Here is a 6,985-nt window from a genome sequence, read left to right as displayed (position 1 = left end):
TGCTAGCCTCTTTGGCTGTTCAGTCACTGGAGAGATCAAAGTGTAGCCTATAACTAAAGTGCAGGAAACACGCAGAGGTCAGTTTAGCTCTGTCCTTACAGAGTTCTGCAAAGATACAGTTATTTGTAAGCTAATTTTCTTCTGCACTTTCCAGTAGGGATGTGACTAATCCACTATGTGATAAGCAAAAGCTTATAGGATAGTCCACACACCAGTTGACTAGTCGCTTCTCCCGCCTTGCTGCCTCTATCTCAAAGACAACAGGGGGCAGAGGAGGAGGTGCTGCGGGGAGCCAGCTTAAAAACTGGTTTCCTCCAGCTCTGTGGGAGGGGCAGGAGCATAGCAGTGGTGTTCCAACTTTGAAACGCACAAGAGCCCTTACTGGAGCTGTTGTACATTTCAGAGGCGGAACACTGTGCTAGTCCTTATTGACTAATTTAATAGTTGAGGAAAATCTCATCGACTATTTGATTAGTTAAATTTTGATTAACATCCCTATTTTCCTGCAGACCAGCTGTTATATAATTACTTCAGTTTAAAGGACTATTTTAATAAAATATTCTATTTTTAAACCAAATGCAAGATTTTCCAATAGAGCATGAAAGTTCTCAGCTGACCGAAATGACGACAGCACACAAGACAACAGGACCTGAAAATGAAACACAGCTTTGTGTAGTAGATGAATATTTGTCAAACTAATTCCACACCCTGACTGACATAGGTTAAAAACGTCCATTTGTAGCCTATGATCCCCACATCCTAGGAACTTCCTCAGTGTTTCAAGGGGAAAAATACTGTAGTGGGCAAACCTAATTTACATTCAGCAGTTTAATATAAAGAGCTAGACACTCTTAATGAGCATAGTTCCTTATATAAAACTTTGTCCCCATGAAAAGCAAGTTTGACTACTCTTCAGACAAGGTGGTGTCTTTTTTTTTTTTTTTTTTTGTGCACTGTAACACTTTAGTCTTTACCAAAGAGAGACTGATTGAGTAGTATAATTAACACATCTTTACAGATTAGAAACAAACACTATAGCCATACATTATTCATAGTCTTCATTTTATGTTGAAGTGATTAATTAATTTTTAATGACTTATTTTGCATTATATTTACATGGCACTTAGCATTTTTTAAATGTTCATAAAACAAAACTGCCCTAACAACACTGGACAAGTTTAATACTTTTAGTTCTCTGTACCTGAAGAAGCTATTGCTGGCAAAAGGGCTGTGTCTACACTGCACCCCTTTTCCGGAAAAGGGATGCAGATTAGACACTTCGGAATTGCAAATCCGCGGGGGATTTAAATATCCCTCGTGGCATTTGCATTTACATGGCTGCCGCTTTTTTCCGGCTTGGGGATAAGCCGGAGAAAAGCGCCAGTCTAGATGTGATTCTCCGGAAAATGAGCCCTTTTCCGGAGGATTTCTTATTCCTTTCAAGTAGGACTCAGCAGTTTTGTCGATGCTGGTAAACCTCATTTCACGAGGCATAATGCCTTCTGTCGACAGAAAGCGTTATTGCATGTAAACTGTCCTTGCGTCTACACTGCCATGTCGACAAAGCAGCTTGCTTTGTCGACAGAACTGAATGTAGTGTAGACGCTCTTTGTCGACAGTATTTGTCGACAAAACTTCTGTTGACAAAACCCTGTAGTCTAGACGTACCCATACAGAAACACAATCCCAAATAAATCCCTTTTCCACAAGGAGTAACAGTTAATTTAAACTAAGGGGCTTAGCTCAAAATCCCGCTTCTCTGCCACATGTAGACGTGGGCAGTTACTTCGGGCTAGTCAGTTTTAAAAAATGGCAACCAGGTGAGAATATGCTAATCAAGCACGGGATATTTAAATCCCGTGCTTCATTAGCAATTTCGGTCACCTTCATTAGCCTCCCTAGTTCGAACTAGGGGACTAGTGTAGACGTACCCTTACATGCAAAAACAGTCATTCATCTTTTCCAAAAGTTAGGCAGCCTCGCAGCATAGGCCTGATCCTCCCCCCTGTTCAGACTTAGATGTTTCCAGCTCCATCTTGGGTGGCAAGTGGGAGGTTTCATGGTGACTGCCGTGATTGGTTTTCTCCCTTTTGCCCAAGGCGGGAATTCTCTGTACTCAGTTCAAACTTCTCTCTCCTTGAGCAGAAAAGTACAAGATCCAAAATGGGTTTCAGTATCAGGTGGCCTGGCCACATATAAGAATGATACATGCCCTGAAACAGAACACACCTATTCAGCAGACTCACTTTAAAAATGTCACATAATGCATGTTGCCTACAGTCTGAGCCATATTTATAAGACATTTTTCATAAAGTTGGGGGCAGGACTTGTGACACGAATCTTGGTAGATTTCTGAATGGTAGATCAACAGGGCACACTTTGTTCCCCTCATGATCATGAAAGTCCATTGAGCCAAATTTCAACTGAAAATCTTGATTGTCCAAATAGCCATATGCTCCCCTGCTCACTTGGTGAGTTGGGATTTTTGGTCTCAAGGGGGGCAGAGAAGAAGCAGCAGCTGCAAGAGACGGGAGCCTCAATATTGCTTGAGATAGAGAATGGGGAGTCCCCGAGGAACTGGGGCAACTCTCCAGAGCCTGGCTGCTTCTCTGCGGGGTGGTCTCTGCTGTAAGGATGGCCCTGCTGCTCAGCTCTGACCCCTGTGCCCCACACCTGACCCAGATGCAGAACCCTTGCATGTGGAGCTGCCTCAGAACATACTACCCTGCAGTGGGCTCATAGGATGCTCTGTAGCTGAAGAGGGAAAAGTGCCTACTGGACAGCAGCTGGTTTCCTCCTTGCTAGGGGCTCTACTGTAAGGACACTGGGCAGTTCAGTCACCTGATTCCAGCTCCTTCCCATGCTCCCTGCCTTTTGCTCCCCAGCTGCAGTGTATCCCCAGTGCTAGCTGGAGAAAGAGAAGGGGGTTGCTCAGAGGATGGTCAGCAGGGAGCTGCCAAGGGCAAAGCCCTCAAGCATAGCTGGAGTCCAGACAGGATGCTCAGCTGAACAAGGCCCTCATGGGGGCTAGTTGAAGAACACTACCAGAGCTGTTCAAGCAGCACCTCTAACAGTTTGAGGTAGGTAATCAGATTAGGCCTTAACATTTCAAACATTTCTCCTAGACAAGGACTTTTTAAAAAGACATCGACTTTATTCGCCCAGCCTGTTGGTCACGATACATGCTCAGAAATAGAACATACGCATTCTGGTGTCTGTCATGACGCCAGAGCTGCTGCATTTGTGAAACTGAATAGCGATCCCACAATCCTCCAACAAAGCCAATTTTTACATCAGTGACGCTTGCTGGAATTCTGCAACACACTATGGCTATAAAGGCAACCCTTGCAGAATTCCAGTAGAACTAACCCTTATCCTTAGTGTGCTTCTGTGACATTTCAGCTCCTTATAAAAATGAGTAATTAAAGGAAGGGACAGACTGTTAGACTCTAGATCCAGCTCTTTCAGGCAGTGCTTTGTCTGAAGAACAAGCGATAAGTCTTTCAAAGAAACTTCTGAGAGACAGCAGCAGCCCAACCTAGAGAAGACAAGAACGTTATTGCCTAGTGGTGCTTCCCTGTTGTGGAGGTTAATATGCCATAAAAATAGTTAGCATGAGCACAAACCTTCTCTAGTTTTTAGGGGAGCAGAACATGCTGCCTATGTCACATGCTCCCATTGCAGCCCTGGGGCCTAACCTGGGGAAGAGGAACGGGTTTTCTAGAATGGCAGCACGTGTGTTACGTTATACGGGAAGGCTCGTGACAAAGCAGCGTCTGCTGTCACGAAGCACAGATCTTTGTGAACGCGTCCTGCCCTGAAAGATGAGCATCTCTGACAGCTGTGGGGCTTTGCGAAGATCTTGTGTTTTGTGAAAGTAACCACAGCTGGGCTGGAGACCCTTTCGGCACCTAGAAACGAGGGGATGTGACTCCACAACCACTGCACTGGGTAGGTCGGTTCAGGTTGCACTAGACACAAAGTACCTAGCAGAAAAGCTAGGGAATGAAAAGCTAATGCATTTGACAGGACATAGCTTGCAGACAGCCCCAGAAAACACACACACAGCTTTAGCACTGCCCTAGTGAGGATGGCAGCCTTCTTGACACCCCATGTTCCCAAGCATTAAAAAGTGCAACTTTCCAAGAGTTTCACAGAAAAAAATAGGGGTATGTGAGATCTCTGTCTCATGGCAGGGAAGCAAAGATGGGATTTTGGAAGGCTGGCAGTTAAGGTTGTGCAGTAATGGACGGAAACCAAATATCTTGAAAAATAACCATTATGAAAGATTAGCAACTATTTCTTGCAGCTTGCACATTTCTGTCCTTTACAAATCCATTTGCCTCTGAATACCGCAATTCATTTCTATCCACATCCAGCTCTCTGAGAGTCTGGTTGGTTCAAGGAACAGAGGAGAAATTCCCAAACTCTTGGCTGTGAGCTTGCAGTAAGACAACCTGCAACAGTCTGAGATTTAGAATAGCCTTTGGGTTTGAAAATCAGCCTTTTCATTACCCAAATCGTACTACAGCCCTCTGGTAATGGAAAATGAGACCTGTCCAATGAGAGAACCTATGATCACTTATGAATGGCAGAGATGCAGGAAATGCACCGTGTATAGGGATATGGAGTTTAAACAAAGTGAACCAAGTACAGTAAACTTCCGATAATCGGGCACCTTTAGGACCCAGGGGATGCCGGATTATCAAATATGCCGGACTATCGGAAGGGGGGGGGGCTATGAGGGGTCTGGGGTGGGGAGGGGATGCCACTCCAGACCCTTCATAGCCCCCCCTTCCAATAGTCCGGCTTTGCACGAGGAGTCCCTGAGTCAGCTGCTGCTCATCAGTTTCAGCAGCAGCTGAATCGGGGATGCCTGGGGCAGAGCAGATGGGGTGCTGCCGGTTTGGTCCTGTAGTGCTGCCCCTTGGGGCTGTGGGACCAACCCAGAAGCACCCCAGCTACTCTTGGGGACGCCTGGGACAGAGCAGCTGGGGTGCTGCCGGGTTGGTCCCGCAGCGCCGAGGGGCAGCACTACAGGACCAAACCGGCAGCACCCCAGCTGCTCTGCCCCCGGCTTCCCCGATTCAGCTGCTGGTCAGTTTCAGCAGTGGCTGAATCGGGGAAGCCAGCACAGAGTAGCTCCAATTGTCCAGCAGCCAGAGCACTTCCGGGTTCCTGTTGGTGCTGGACCATCAGGAGTGCTGAAGCATTGGAATCCGGACTAATGGAGTTTTACTGTACCTATCACGGAGAAGACCAAACGCAGCAGAGGTCAAACTTTCACCAAAATCACACAAATAAATGTCCATATGGCGATGCCGCCCCATTCGGTTCTGGACACTAACCAGGAAGTGATGACATAGTTGCCCCTTTTCAATGCAATCAGCTAGTCACAGTTCAGGGCCCCGGAATTGGTCCTGCTAGAAGTAAAAACCGATGGATTCTGCTGTTTCCTTTGCCGCTATCTTGTTTATTTACAAGGAATGTACAAAGTCCCGCTACTCTGACAATTACAACCCCAAACCTCTTTACCCAACAGACCCAAAAGCTTTCACCTACCAGATTCACACTGTACTCATTGGCTTTTGCCCTGCTCTCCCTATGTTATTCTCTGTCCGCAGTTGTGTGTGTGTTCTCTCCCACCCCCACCATGGCACAGTATGCAGCGGAATTCCTTGCCCACATGATGCTACTTTCTGGAGGGACTGTCAAGCTTTGTTAAAGGGACAGGACCTGTTAGTGTTTCTTTGAACTATCGTCAGTAAAGGGGGTATTCACACATCCGCACTCGATTGTCCACACTAATGCTATTTTGAAACAACTATTTCTAAATAAAGGATATTCCCGGAGGAAAGCAGTACAGATTTCAAAATAACCAGCCCATTATTTTGAAATAACGGGCTGGGTGGTATGGACATGCCGCTTGCTATTTTGAAATAAGGGGGATTATTCTGAAATAACTCTCTAGCGTAGACCAGGAATTACAGAATAAAACTTGGTTCCTGGTGCTTTGTCGGAGTGCCTATGGTCTGGAAGTTGATGCATGCTGTGTTGTGTACCAGTGGGTATCAAAGCTACACAAAATTATTTAACAAAACAGATCCAGTGTTTGGCTCTTGGAGATTAATATCTCAGTGCTGATGATTTATTTGCATTACAGCAGCATAATACTAACTAGCTGTGTTAGGCCTCAAATACTATGGCGTTCACCATGGCCTAAAATCTAGTTAGCTAGGTGATATTTTGTGCTCCTGCATTGCATCTCCTTAGATTTAAGCAGGGAGGTGGCTTTGCGGGGCCACACGATTTTACCTAGCAGGATCTGTTTGATGGGGCTCCTAATGTATCATCCCTGCAATAATACTGTTCTGGGCTTCCTCACCTCTCCTATCCACATATGGATTTGGGCAGCTCTGACCTTTATTTGGCAGCTGTCTCTGAAGTCCTGGTTGTAAGAAACTATCACTCAGCACCTCCTGAGGACACATGGCACCTGGATGAGCAGAAGGTACAATCACGCCACCATAAACCAGTAGGTACCTAAGGGTATGTCTACACTACCCCACTAGTTCTAACTAGCGGGGGTAATGTAGTGGAATGAGGAGTACAGCTAGTTCAGATTAGGAATCCTAATCCGAACTAGCTACTCCGTGCCGCGTGTAGCCGCGCGGCACGGGGTTCGAACTAGCTGGCATTTAAAAATGGCGCCGGCTGGCTTCATGCAAATGAAGCCCGGGAAATTCAAATTCCGGGCTTCATTTGCAATTGTGGATGACTACATTACCCCTGCTAGTTCGAACTAGTGGGGTAGTGTAGACATACCCTAAGAAGGGACCAACTCAGGGTTATACTTGTAGGGAAAACCAGAGGCTTAAAATGGTGAGAACTTTCACCCCATCTATATAGAACGGAGCTGACGTTTAGAGATCTACCACCAGCCAAACCCCACCCTGACTTCATGGGGTTCTGGACAAATCTTAAA

Source organism: Pelodiscus sinensis, chromosome 5 (genome assembly GCF_052426305.1).
Source record: "Pelodiscus sinensis isolate ZL-2025 chromosome 5, ASM5242630v1, whole genome shotgun sequence".
In the NCBI taxonomy this organism is placed as follows: Eukaryota; Metazoa; Chordata; order Testudines; family Trionychidae; genus Pelodiscus; species Pelodiscus sinensis.
Note: the sequence above shows the minus strand (reverse complement) of the source record.